Here is a 14,697-nt window from a genome sequence, read left to right as displayed (position 1 = left end):
CTGTACCCAGTGCGTCTACCCATACGTACTTTTAAGAAATCTGGTTAAAAGTTGAAACCATCAAAACCATTGGACTGTCCATCAACAGAATAGAAAGTGTTTAGCGATTAAGAAATAACACAATGGAGCTACGAACAGTAACTGAAATTAGCCCGAGTGACATTCGGCCTGTAAATAGGTATTGTATTTTTTAGTGGGGTAATGTTGAGGCGAGCGAACTACATCTAGTTCAGGGAAATTATTTTAATCAACTGCAAATAAACTTGTTTAAAAAATACTAAATGTTTCCATAATCCACCAAGGAAACTCACTTGTGATAATTCGTATTGATCAGAACGTTCTGTGTTACAACCAAGAGAGAATATCATTACATCACGGTTCGGAATATCACCAAGGCTGGAAGCAGAGTCACAAATAGTACTCGGCCTGTCACGTACTGAGTGATGTTGGGTTCTTTGAGTTGCAGATATTTCACATTCAAAAAGGAAATTGATCAGCTTATTTCCATCAAGACACCTTCTCATCAGCCATTGCTATGCATCGTGCTCCGTGTTTAAAGATGGCTCTGTGCTACCGAGAAATTATTCTACTTTAAAATGCCATGTTTTCTCATTGTCACAAACTGCCATTCTCTAGGGTGTGAGTGTGGGTGTGTGTAGGTGTGTGAGAGTGTGTGTGAATGTCTCTGTGTATGGGTCTGCGTGCAAGTCCATTTGAGTGTGCATGTATATGTGAGAGTCTGTGTGTACGTCTGCAAGTGTGTGTGTGTGTGTGTGTGTGTGTCTGTAAGACTGTGTGTGTGTGTCTGTCTGCGTGGGTGTGTGAGTCTGTGTGTGTGTGTGTGTGTACATGTTTCTGTGTGAGTCTGAGTGTGTGGGTGTGTGTGTCTGTGTATGTGAGACAGTATGTGTGCGTGTGTTTGTGTGTGTGTGAGTGTGTCTGTGTGTGTGTGTGAGTATGTGTGCGTGTGTTTGTGTGTGTGTGGGTGTGTGTGTCTGTCTGCGTGGGTGTGTGAGTCTGTGTGTGTGTGTGTACATGTATCTGTGTGAGTCTGAGTGTGTGGGTGTGTGTGTCTGTGTATGTGAGACAGTATGTGTGCGTGTATTTGTGTGTGAGTGTGTCTGTGTGTGTGTGTGAGTATGTGTGCGTGTGTTTGTGTGTGTGTGTGAATGTGTGTGGGTGTGTGTGTCTGTCTGTGTGTGTGTGTGAGTCTGTGTGTGTGTGCGCGTGTGTGTGTGAGAGTGTTTGACGATGGCTTGAAGTTCAGCCTCTGAGTGTGCGCAGATGCAAGCGTGGTCCACGGACTGTAGTTTGGCGACAGAGGGTAGGACGACCTTGGATCTAGCCTGGAAGCGGAGAAGGTTGAACAGGTTCCCATTGGCTCTATAGTTTAGTTCCACTCTAGCAGGGAGCTTGTTGAGCGTGAGATGGAGCATTGCAACAAGGAAGATCGAGAAGAGGGTTGGTGTGATGATGCAGCCCTGTTTGACCCCGGTCCGGACGTGGATTGGGTCTGTAATGGATCCGTTGGTCAGGATCACGGCCTGCATGTCGTCGTGGAGCAGGCGGAGGATGGTAACAAACTTTCGGGGGCATCCGAAACAGAGGAGGACGCTCCATAGTCTCTCACAGTTGACAGTGTCAAAGGCCGTTGTGAGGTCAAAGAAGGCCATGGACAAGGGTTGGTGCTGCTCCCTGCATTTCTCTTCTGGTTGTTGCCTGGTGAAGATCATGTCCGTTGTACCCCTTAGTGGACGGAATCCGCATTGTGACTCTGGGAGGAGTTCTTCAGCCACAGGGAGATGATGATTGAGGAGGATTCTTGCGATGACTTTCTCCAGAGGCCGACAGCAGGGAGATTCCGCAGTCAGACTTGTCCCCTTTTTTGGAGCCCTCCTATATGGCTCAAAGAAGTGGACTATATACAGCAGACATCTCAAAGCACTGGAGATGTACCACCAGTGCTGTCTCCGCAAGATCCTGCAAATCCACTGGGAGGACAGACGCACCAACGTCAGTGTTCTCGATCAGGCCAACATCCCCAGCATCGAAGCACTGACCACACTCGACCAGCTCCGTTGGGCAGGCCACATTGTTCGCATGTCCGACACAAAACAAGCGCTCTACTCAGAATTCCTTCACAGCAAACGAGCCAAAGGTGGGCAGAGGAAACGTTACAAGGACACCCTCAAAGCCTCCCTGATAAAGTGCAACATCCCCACCGACACCTGGTAATCCCTGGCCCATGACCACCCAAAGTGGAGGAAAAGCATCCGGGAGGGCGTTGAGCACCTCGAGTCTTGTAGCCGAGAGCATGCAGAAACCAAGCGCAGGCAGCAGAAGGAGCGTGCGGCAAACCAGACTCCCCACCCACCCTTTCCTTCGACCACTGTCTGTCCCACCTGTGACAGAGACTGTAATTCCCACATTGGACTGTTCAGTCACCTGAGAACTCACTTTTAGAGTGGAAGCAAGTCTCGATTTTGAGGGACTGCCTATGATGATAATAGAAACATGGAAAATAGGTGCAGGAGTAGGCCATTCAATAAGATCATGGCTGATCATTCCCTCAGTACCCCTTTCCTGCTTTCTCTCCATACCCCTTGATTCCCTTAGCAGTAAGGGCCATATCTAACTCCCTTTTGAATATATCCAATGAACTGACATCAACAACTCTCTGCGGCAGAGAATTCCACAAGTTAACAACTCTCTGAGTGAAGAGGTTTCTCCTCAGCTCAGTCCTAAATGGCCTACTCCTTATCCTTAGACTGTGTCCCCTGGTTCTGGACTTCCCCAACATCGGGACCATTCTACCTGCATCTAACCTGTTCCGTCCCATCAAAATCTTATATGTTTCTATGAGATCCCCTCTCATCCTTCTAAACTCCAGTGAATAAAGGCCCAGTCGATCCAGTCTCTCCTCATATGACAGCCCAGCCATCCCGGGAATCAGTCTGGTGAACCTTCGCTGCACTCCCTCAATAGCAAGAACGTCCTTCCTCAGACTCAGAGACCAAAACTGAACACAATATTCCAGGTGAGGCCTCACTAAGGCCCTGTACAGCTGCATTAAGACCTCCCTGCTCCTATACTCACTTCCCCTAGCTATGAAGGCAAACATGTCATTTGCCTTCTTCACCGCCTGCTGTACCTGCATGCCCACTTTCAGTGACTGATGTACCATGACACCCAGGTCTCGTTGCACCTCCCCTTTTCCTAGTCTACCGCCATTCAGATAATATTCTGCCTTCGTGTTTTTTTTGGGGGAAAGAGTATGTATGAGTGCATGTGTGTGTATGGGTGTGTGTGAGAGAGTGTATGTGGGTGTGTGTCTGTGCGAGCAAGTCTGTGTGGGTGTGCGAGTCTGTGTATATGTATGTATGTGGGGATGTTGCACTTTATCAGGGAGGCTTTGAGGGTGTCCCTGTAATGTTTCCTCTGCCCATCTTTGGCTCGTTTGACGTGAAGGAGTTCAGAGTAGAGCACTGACACCTGGGAGTCCCTGGCCAAAGACCGCCCTAAGTGGAGGAAGTGCATCCGGGAGGGCGCTGAGCACCTCGAGTCTCATCGCCGAGAGTATGCAGAAATCAAGCGCAGGCAGCGGAAAGAGCGTGCGGCAAACCAGTCCCACCCTCCCCTTCCCTCAACGACTATCTGTTCCACCTGTGACAGGGACTGTGGTTCCCGTATTGGACTGTACAGCCACCTAAGGACTCATTTTAAGAGTGGAAGCAAGTCTTCCTCGATTCCGAGGGACTGCTATGATGATAGATGTATGTGCGAGTGTGTATGCGTGAGTGCATGTATGAGTGTGTGTGTGAGAGTGTGTCTGTGTGTGCATGTGTGCATGTGTGTGTGTATATATATATATGAGTGTGTGTGTGAGTGAGAGAGTGTGTGTGAGTGGTATCTTACAGCTTTACATTCAGACACATGCGATTCCAGGTTGTGTTGAAGAGATTTACCGCGGCGTATCGTGGTGAATGAGCACCAGGGCAGTGTGACTCACAGATGATGCTCGCAATCAATAACAGTTAAATATTCAGACTGCCTCAGAAATAGGAATTCCTATTCCGATATTCCAAGCGCTTGACCCGATTCCCATTAAACATAAAGAGAGAAAATAATCCTCACTATGATTCTGCACAATAATATTAACTATCAATATCTGTTGTAAATCTGATGCAATCCCCAGAATGGATTGGACTGCGTAGATTGACAGGAAAGCTCTTGTAGCTGTGTGTAGGAGGGTGTAATGATAGAGGAGCGGCGATGAGTGGGGGTGGGGAAATAGTCATGTCTGACAATACAAAGCAATTGGACTGTCCATCAACACCATATTAAGCCTTTAGAATTCAATAAAGAACACAATGGAACGGCTGGGAATGAGTGGAACTAGCCCAACTGACATTCTGTCCATATACATCACTCCCAGACGGGACACAATGCTGAGATAAATGCTGCAATAATACAGCAGCCACCATAGTCAAAACCCTTGGCTCCGCTTCTCTGAGGCACTACAAACACACATTTCCCCGACTTTGAAATGTGTGCATGTGTGAATTGAAAGGTAAATTTAAAAAAAACTAATAGTCAGTCATTTACCAGTTTTATGTAAATAAATATGTTGGCAATTAGTGGGCTAATTATCCACTTCTGTGTTCCCACTGTATGCTTGACGCGTGTAGCGAAGTGTTGGATGTGGCGATAACATTTGTGTTCACAATTCCTCAATGGGCTTCTGGATTACGATGTCCTGCACCCTGGATGTAAGACCCTCTGATATAGTGCCTGGATGGGATTCTGCAAACCACTTATGTAGGAAAACATCCCATGATGCTTCAAAGGGGCATAATTTGGACAAGAAATTGACGTGGAGCCAAAGCCAAGATAGAAAGACTTGCATTTATATAGCGCCTCAGGACGTCCCAAAGCGTTTTACAGCCAATGAAGTGCTTCTGAAGTGTGACACAGCAAGCTCCCACAAAGCAATGTGATAATGACCAGATAATGGGCCCAAGTTTCAACTGGAGTGGCTCCATTTTTTTGGGAGCAACTCGATTTTTCTTGGACTAACTTAAAAATTGCAATTCTCCACTTTTAATCCACTTTTAAGTTGCTCCAATGTAATCGAGTTAGGTTTTTTTTAGTTCAGGTTTTTTTTTCCAAAAGGGGGGCGTTACCAACCACTTACCCCTGTTTTGGCCATTTATGCAAGTTTCGACAGTTAAAACTTACACCAAACTAACTTAGACCAGAGCAAATGTTCACTTTTGTACGTTCTGAAAAACCCTGTGGTGAGTTAAGAGTTCAGCGCAGGTAGCTAGAGATAGGGGGTGGGGAGCATTAAACACATCACTGTAACCAATAAAGTACCATATAAACCATAGCATTTAATAAATAATAGAAAATGTAAAATAAAATCAAGTAATAATTAGTAAAGAGTCTTACCTTCCCGACTGGAGCATGCACTGGCAATGCCCTTCGGCCCGGGCTAGGTGCCAGAGCCTCCAGCAGCAGAATAGTATTCTTATTACCAACAGACACTTACATTCTGAATATTATGATTGCACAGTTGAATTATCAAGACTTTCTGCCATCGACTTACATTAAATTGAACCTGTTTGAACACCTCCAAGAAAATTAGATTTATACGTAAATATAATCGTGTACTACATAACCAACAATGTAGAAATGTTTCATTAATTCAAAGCAGTTAACTTTTTGATATTGAAGTTCAGAAACAGAGGGGCTCTTTAGGTAAATTCCAGCTAGTTTCCTTTAGAGTACTTTTTAAAGCTGTGGGTGCAGAAATTGCAGTCGGAGGCTTCAGTCACTGCCAGCTATCCTCTTTATTTGTAAGTGTTTCGATGTTCCGACTACAGCAAGACGCAACAGATGACTTTATCAAAATGACCAAACAGATCAACATTGGAACCAGGTGCCTCTGTGGTACGTGTAAGGCACTTCGAGTCTAGGAGGAGCAATGATTACTTTCTGAGCAGCATTAGAATAATTAATAAACATGGATAAAAACCAGGTTGCGGCGGGAAGCCCATTCCCGGCAGGCCAGGGCTCGGGGCAGCGTGTGAAAACACCAGCAGCTGCCGGAGCCGTGGATTGGCTGGTTGGACACTACCGGGGCGGTGATTTACGACGAGGTGGCTGAGGTAAGTAAAAAAAACTTACCTTTTTAGTTGCCACTTTCTTTGCGGATTCTTGCACGCAAACGCTTCCAAGTAGGTGATTTTTAAATTGCAGAGCCTGCAGCATTGGGCTAGGGGCCCCTCCCACACAGCCTGCAGCACACACACAGAGTCTGGGGGCCAGGAGCTACTGCGGACTCTTGCAGCTGCCGGCAGTCTTTTAGGAGCAGGGCTGTAACTCTGCTCCCGCTGTGCTGCACCGAGGCCACAGGAGGCCTCATTTCAGTCACGAATAGGAAGGTAGGAAGCAGGCGCGCTTTTTATTCCAGGAAATCGGCAGATCTCTCAGAGGTGCGCCATTCTAATCCTCAACTGAAACTTGGACCCAATGGGCCTGAAATTCCGCTCGGGGGCTTCCTTCAGACAAACGCCTCCAACTCGGGAATTTTTAACGAATTTACCTGGTGGTTCGGGAGGCTCCTGCGATTGTGGTGGGGGGCCTTCTCTTCCCGCGCTTCGGAGCGTGCTCCCGCTCTCCAGGTTCGGACGCAGAAGGTACAGTCACATGTGACTGCTCAACCAATCAGGTACAGCATTCTCATTAATAGCGATGAGAACTCCGTATCTCCGAGTTATTGCTGCTATCAATGAGAAAAAAAACCCAAACACACTAAACACAACATAAAAAATAAAACACACATCACATAATTAAAATTAATTGAAATTAAAGTTCATTAAATGTTTTAGAAAAAAATATCTTTTTTGGCTTTTTTTTAATAGGGTTTAAAATAAACTTACCTTACAAGACAGAATTTTTAACTTAAAAATGAGTGTTTACATTTTATTTTTATATGTTTTAAATCTCTTACGCTGGTAAAAGTAGGCTATGTGCCGGCTTTTACCAGGCACAGGAGATTTAAGGACAATTGCTGGGCAAGAGGCGGGAAATCTCGCCCGCGCAAAGGTCCTGGCTGTGGGAATACAGAGAATCTGTCAAGCCAAAACTTAACGGATCGTAAAATCTGTTTTTCGGCGCATGTGCATTGCGTGCTAAAAACCGGCTTTTGCAGGGCCTTGCCGGGTCAGTATGCATTCTGTACCGACCCGGCGAGGCCGGAATTTTAGTCCCAATCTGTTTTTAGTGTTGTTGTTCGAGGGATAAATGTTTGACTCTTCTGCTCTTCTTCGAAATAGTGCCATGGAGACAGAAGATGGTCGGAGAGGTGGCTGAAAGCTTGGTTTTCAGAAGAGTCTTAAAGGAGGACAGAGGGGTGGAGAGGCGAGGGGTTTAAGGGGAAAATTCCAGATCATGGGGCCTATTGATGGTGTGACCGTCAATAGCGGGGAGAGGTGGGGCGCTGGGGAGGGAAGGATGCGCCAGAGGTCTCAGTTGGAGGAAGAGAAACTTCTGGGGGAGGTTATAGGGCTGGAAGAGGTTTCAGAGATGGGCAGAGAGGCGAGGTCATGAAGGGATTTCTGAGGATGAGAATTTTAAATTGTGGGCATTGGGGGACTGAGAGCCAATGTAAGTCAGTGAGGACATGGGACTTGGTGCAGGACGGGACACAGGCAATGAAGCAACTGAAGCCAATAGGTTTGAGGAGCTGAATGGCAAACTCCTGTTCCTTTGGGTTCAATTTTGGCCCACCCCTTTTTTCGGCGCACTTACCGGAGATACGGCGCTTTTCTCCGTTCAGAAGTGCGCCAAAAAAATTCCTCCCCACTTTGGCCGCTGTCCGGCCTCTCCCCGGTTGTTGCGCAGCGTGACCAGTCGAGTGCCGGGACGTCTGCACATGCGCTTTGGAGTCGGGTCGCGATGTCCGCGCACGTGCAGTAGCGCCGAAATAAGAACAGAAGTAGGAGTAGGTGGTGGAAAATGAGTTTTGAACGTCCATGTGGTGGCTTACAAAATCAATTTATGTTAGAAAGGGTAAATCCCGATGCGGAGCACCAGGCCGTGTTTCTACCATCCTTTCCGAGGACCTTTGTATGTGATTAAAGGAGCACAATGGCAGTTCCTGCAGCCGCTGTGCGTGCTCCGACGTCGGCAGTTCAATTGCTCCCGCCCCTATCCCAGGCCGAGTGGCCTCCCGCATTGGCCGGCCCACTGCCTTCCCGGGCAGAGTTTTCAGATGAAGGTAGGACTTACATCTATTTTTTATTTGTTATTGAATGCTTATTACATTTTGTGCTTTGTAAGTCTTGGTGCTTTAGATGCAGGTCCTCTCCGCTTCCCTTCCCGCCCCTATCCCAGGCCGAATGGCCTCCGAGGTACCTAATGCGCAGATGTTTTAACTCTCCACAAGGGTTTTCTGAAGTGGCCACATACGCTGGCCTAAGTAGATTTGGAGTAACTATTAGCTGACCAAAGTGACCTAAATGGCCAAAGCTGGCGTAGGTGGCTGGTAACGGCCCCTTTTGAGAAAAACTAAACTAAACTAAAAAAATCATAACTAACTGACTTACACTGGCACAAATTGAATGTGCAAAATGGGGATTTTTAAGATACGTCAGCAAAATCAAGTTACTCCAAAAATAACGGAGCAGCTCCTAGTCAAAATTGAGCCCTATCTTCCTAATTGACAACAGTGGAAGGTCCATTCATTTCATACATGAGTGTCAAGCTGTGGCTCAGTGTGTAGCACACTCACCCCAAAGTCAGAATGTTGTGGGTTCAAGTCCCACTCCAGGGACTTGAGCAGATAAATCTAGGCTGACACTCCAGTGCAGTGCTGCACTGTCGGAGGTGTCATTGTTTGGATGAGATGTTAAACTGAGGCCCCGCCTGCTCTCTCAAGTGGACCTAAAAGATCCCATGGCACTATTTTGAAGAAGAGCAGGGGAGTTATCCCCGGTGTCCTGGCCCATATTTATCTCTCAATCAACATAACAAAAACAGATTATCTGGCAATTATCACATTGCTGTTTGTGGGAGCTTGCTGTGCGCAAATTGGCTGCTGTGTTTCCCACATTACAACAGTGACTACACTCCCAAAAGTACTTCATTGGCTGTAAAGCGCTCGGAGACGTCCGGAGGTTGTGAAAGGCGCTATATAAATGCAATTCTTTCTTTACGTATCGGGGGCACATGGTAACAAAGCAAAAATATCTATGGAGAGGTTACTTTTGTAACTAATACCTCATGAAATGTTTTTAAGGTTTATGAGAGTGAAGGTGCTTTCAGTGCCAAGCCCACAAGCATTTAGTACAAAGACAAACAGTAATTCATGATTTGACTACAGCTGGAGTTTAGTGTTTTGCTTTCAAGTATTCATTATATGAGAATTAGAAGGTTCATTGATGTCGGATAAGATAGCTTCCAGTCTGAATTACTATTCCTACAGATCACATATTAATCGCCCTGTGCAATATTAGCACGGAGACATGTGTGATGAAGGGTACATACGCTCCCGTTGTATTAAGGCACTCAGACCATGGGGCGTGGTTGGTGACAGCTAGAGACACTCCCAATATGTCATGGCAAATGTCCCCGATTAAGCAAAACAAGCAAAGGGGATTATAAAACCTAACGTGCTCAGGGGCAGACCTATACGGAGGCAAGTCAGGGATCACTATGTCTTTGTGAACCCAGCAATAAGAGTGTGCGAAGAGTGTTGAACTGCCCTTTTAATGGACCAGGTCGAATTGGTGTCGAGAACACGAAGGGGCGATACAAGTGCTGACCATCCTGACACTAAAACGGAGATGAGGAGGAATTTATTTTCTCAGAGGGGCATGAATCTTTGGAATTCACCATCCCGGAGAGCTGGGTTATTGAATATATTTAAGGTGGAGATAGACAGATTTTTGAACGATAAGGGAGTCAAAGGTTATGGGGAGCGGGCAGGGAAGTGATGTTGAGGCCAAAATCAGATCAGCCATGATCTTATTGAATGGTGGAGCAGGCTCAAGGGGCCAAATGGTCCTCTTCCTTATGTTCTTATGTAAGGGGTACCTGATCGTACGCTGGCATCAAATTACCCCGTTGACTATTACAATAGCAGACAATGGAACATACAGACACTTTGACCTGGAATTTCCGAAGGATGTTCCTGAACCCCTGCAATAACTTTACAGCGAGATTGGCTTCACACTTAGAGAAGGCAGTCGGACACTTTTAGCCTTCTGTGCTGTTTCTTCCGGGTTTCAACCAATCCCTGCCTGGGGAACCGCCACAGCTGACTAATGTGCTTGTACGCTAACAACATCAACTTGCATTTATATAGCGCCCTTAACGTAGCAAAACGTCTTGAGGCGCTTCAGAAGAACAGTATCAATAAAAACTTTTTTGACACCGAGCAACAGAAGGAGATATCAAGTCGGGTGACCAAAAGCTTGGTCAAAGAGGTAGGTTTTAAGGAGCAGCTTACAGGAGGAGAGAGAGGCGGAGAGGTTTAGAGAATCAATTCCAGAGCTTAGGGCCTAGTCGGTAGAAACACGGCCGCCAATGGTGGAGCGAGTAAAACCGGGAGATGCGCGAGAGGCCAGAATTGGAGGAGCACACAGATCTCGGAGGGTCGTAGGTCAGTTTCATCTCATAAAGGGCTTTCAAACAAGAGGCCGTTTGTTGCTACATCTCCTAGAAATCCAAGTTCAGCATTAAAATTGCAGCTAACTAGTTTGTTATTTTGGGGTTTCATGTGAGTTACATGTAATTGGAGTGTGAATTTCAGCAATCAGAAATGACATACAAATAAATGCTCAGCATGTTCATACTATCCACATGTATGTTTTATTTTTAGACAGGTATTAAATATGGGCTTGCATATATGGGACCTCAGTATGTCCCAAAGCGCTTTACAGCCAATGAAGTACTTTTGAAGTGTAGTCGCTGTTGTAATGTAGGAAACGCGGCAGCCAATTTGTGCACAGCAAGCTCCCACAAACAGCCTATCCATATATCATCATAGGCAATCCCTCGGAATCGAGGAAGACTAGCTTCCACTCCTAAAGTGAGTTCTTTGGTGGCTGAACAGTCCAATATGAGAGCAACAGACCCTGTCACAGGTGGGACAGATATTCGTCGGGGGAAAGAGTGGGGTGGGACTGATTTACCCCACGCTCCTTCCGCTGCCTGCGCCTGATCTCTTCACACTCACAGCATTGAGATTCGAAGAGCTCAACGCCTTCCCAGATACACTTTCTCCACCTAGGGCGGTCTTCGGTCAGGGTCTCCCAGGTGTCAGTGGTGATGTTGCACTTCACCAGGGGAGACTTTGAGGATGTAACGTTTCCGCTGCCCGTCTTTGGCTCGTTTGCCGTGAAGGAGCTCTGCGTAGAGCAATTGCTTAGGGAGTCTCTTGTCTGGCCTGCCCAGCGAAGCTGAACAAGTGTGGTCAATGCTTCAATGCTGGGGATGTTGGTCTGGTCGAGGACACTGATATTGATGCGTCTGTCCTCCCAGGGGATTTGCAGGATTTGCGGAGACATCGTTGGTGATATATCTAACAGCAATGTGATAATGACCAGATAATCTGTTTCAGTGATGTCGGTTGAAGGATAAATATTGGCCAGGACACCAGGGAGAACTCCCCTATCCTTCTTTGAAATAGGGCTATGGGATCTTTTACGTCCACCTGAGAGGCTAAATCGTTTTAACGTCTCATCCGAAAACGGCACCTCCGACAGTGCAGCGCTCCCTCAGTACTGCACTGCTTTGTCAGCCTGGATTATGTACTCAAGTCTCTGGAATGGGTCTTGAACCCACGACCTTCTGACTAGATAAGAGTGCTGCCCACTGACCCACGGCTGACCTCCTAACTTGTTTGATGCCTGACTAAGAATAATACTGGGGAATGTAACATGATTATATGACGCATTTGTACATGAACTTTGCCATTCAGAAGATATCCTCCATGATGTGTTAAGCAGGTGATTTCGGAAGTTAGCATTAATGGAGCGGGCATTAATGTGTGTTTAATATTTCTCCAGGGCGGGGTAAGGAGGCCTAACATACATTCACACACTGAGCTGACCCCAACACATTCTTCATTTGTTAAGCAGTAATTAATACGAAACATGCAAATTTATTCAGGTTTTTGCTTGATTCGCACTTCATATTAAATTTGCAAAAACTGAAACTGGTGTGGAAGCCTCGAAGTGAGCTGGCACAGTGCACGGGATCAGCTGTGCAAGATAAAGCTGACACAACTCAGCAAGAGGACATTCATTTGCCGATCTTTTTGTACAATTGTAAAAGGGGGAGCAGGAACAGATAGGTCTGGAGGTTTATGTACATAAATCATTGAAGGTGACAGGACACGTTGAGAAGGCTGTTGAAAAAGACACAGTATTCTTGGCTTTATAAATAAAGGCAGAGAGTACAAACACAAGGACATTATGGTAAACCTTTATAAAAGTGGTTAGGCCTCAGCTGGAGTGGTGTGTCCAATTCTGGGCATCACACTTGAGGAAGAATCATCATCATAGGCAGTCCCTCGGAATCGAGGAAGACTTGCTTCCACTCTTAGCATGAGTTCTTAGGTCAAGGCCTTGGAGAGGGTGCAGAGGAGATTTACCAGAATAGTTCCAGGGGATAAGGGACTTCAGTTATGTGCAGAGACTGGAGAAGCTGGGGTTGTTCTCCTCAGAGCAGAGAAGGTTAAGGGAGGATTTAACAGAGGTGGTCAAAATGATAGAGTAGATGGGGAGAAACGGTTTCCACTGGCAGGAGAGTCAGTAACCAGAGGACACAGATTTAAGATAATTGGCAAATGATCTGGGGGGGGTGCGAAATGAAGAGAATTTTCGTTATGCTGCGAGTTGTTAGGATCTGGAACGCACTGCCTGAAAGGCTGGTGGAAGCAGATTCAACAGTAACTCTCAAAAGGGAAGTGAATATATATTTGGAAAGGAGAAATTTGCAGGGCTATGGGCTATGAGGAAAGAACAGGGCAGTGGGACTAATTGGTTAGCTCTTTCAAAGATTTGGCACAGACACGTCTATGATTTAATGCACAGTGTGCAAAGAGCAAATGAAACCTCACTGAGAATAGCGAATACCTGGCAACGATTGAAATCCTGCCGAGAGGTTAAGTGACGTGTTTTGGCATGACTTTGTCCTGTTCTGGTTCCTTTGCTGTCACCGGGGTGAAAGTGGAATGCTCTACGCTGGTTGTTGGTTTTAAGAAAGATAGTAGACTTGAGCAAACGGAACCAGAAACAGCAAAGAAAATAGCCTCTGGGCTCCTCGCCCTCATGAGCACAACTGACAGTCCTGCTCTTGTACTAAATTGGGTGAACGAGTGGGGAAAAAAAAATTCTTTGCTCGTTAAGAATTGTTAAGGCCACCTCGTTAAAATTCAGGGGCAACAGAGTTATCAATTACCTTCAGGATCAGTGAATCTCGGTGTTTATCAGACACAAGGTCAGACAAGGGAGACATCAGGTCAATGTCTAAAGAGCATTACTGGTAAGACTCCCTTAGCTGAATCGCCCTGCAATAAATAAATACGGACTCAGGTTCCCAGCGGAGTTGGAAACCTTGATGGAGATATTTGTGCCAGCCACGACACACAGCTGAGTTTTGCTCCATGACAAAACAGTGCTGCCAAACCCAAGAACAGTATTTTGATGATTTGTTTTATCGCTTATTGATCACTAGAATGAAAATTTCCAATTTCAATCCTATTCTTTCGTCACCCAACTTAATTTAAATTGTCCGCGCACAATACTGAATTAGACATTCATCATCATCATCATAGGCAGCCCCTCAGAATCGAGGAAGAGTTGCTTCCACTCCTGAAGTGAGTTCTTTGGTGGCTGAACAGTCCAATACGAGAGCCACAGTCTCTGTCACAGGTGGGACAGAGAGCCGTTGAGGGAAGGGGAGGGTGGGACTGGTTTGCCGCACGCTCCTTCCGCTGCCTGCGCTTGGTTTCTGCATGCTCTCAGCGACGAGACTCGAGGTGCTCAGCGCCCTCCCAGATGCACTTCCTTAGTTTAGGGCGGTCTATGGCCAGGGACTCCCAGGTGTCGGTGGGGATGTTGCACTTTATCAAGGAGGCTTTGAGGGTGTCCTTGAAACGTTTCCTCTGCCCACCTTTGGCTCGTTTGCCAAATTAGACATTAAGAGGAAAGGAATGGAGGAGGTCCCTTTGGGCAACAGAAATCAATCCTGTACTCTGATTTGCTCCTTTAGATGCAAGAAATTCTGAATTTCGGCTTCTGTTTTGTGGCTGTAAAGTCTGGTGGAGCTTTATCATTTTTGAATTACTGCTGAATTAATGATTATTGTATTCATGGGGATTAAAAACTTTGGGGTCGAAATAGCCCCCCCCCTCCTCAAGCTCCATTACCGCCTCCAGGTGGTTTGGGCCGTCCGTGTTGGGCTCACACCGACCCCACACCAACCCTGGTATCGACCCCCCTCTCCGTCCTATGAGGGAAATTGCCCCGCGGGAGCAGCGCCACTGGTCGGTGCCACCGACAGCTTTCCCCGGCGGGCAGCCGTGTGTGCCTGGGCGACATGTCCGCCCTTAAAGGGGACGGTGTGATGCTGGCGTCTTCATTTTATTTTAATTGTCGGCCGACTCCGAGGACGGCCCGACAA

General features: G+C 46.6%; 1 protein-coding gene across 5 annotated transcripts in view; it reads right to left on the bottom strand.

The window, feature by feature from the left end:
• The window catches only part of sema4ba (sema domain, immunoglobulin domain (Ig), transmembrane domain (TM) and short cytoplasmic domain, (semaphorin) 4Ba), a 505,268-nt gene that overhangs the window by 356,963 nt on the left and 133,608 nt on the right, over positions 1-14,697 (bottom strand). Inside the window, exon 3 of one of the 5 annotated variants that reach the window (XM_070858286.1) lies at positions 6,608-6,787. The exons of the other annotated variants lie outside the window; for them this stretch is intronic. The gene's annotated coding sequence lies outside the window, so the exon portion shown is untranslated. The remainder of the gene's footprint in view (positions 1-6,607; positions 6,788-14,697) is intronic. 5 annotated transcript variants of the gene reach the window in all.

Source organism: Pristiophorus japonicus, chromosome 17, assembly GCF_044704955.1.
Source record: "Pristiophorus japonicus isolate sPriJap1 chromosome 17, sPriJap1.hap1, whole genome shotgun sequence".
NCBI lineage: Eukaryota > Metazoa > Chordata > Chondrichthyes > Pristiophoridae > Pristiophorus > Pristiophorus japonicus.
Note: the sequence above shows the minus strand (reverse complement) of the source record. Positions and strands in the feature narration are given on the sequence as shown.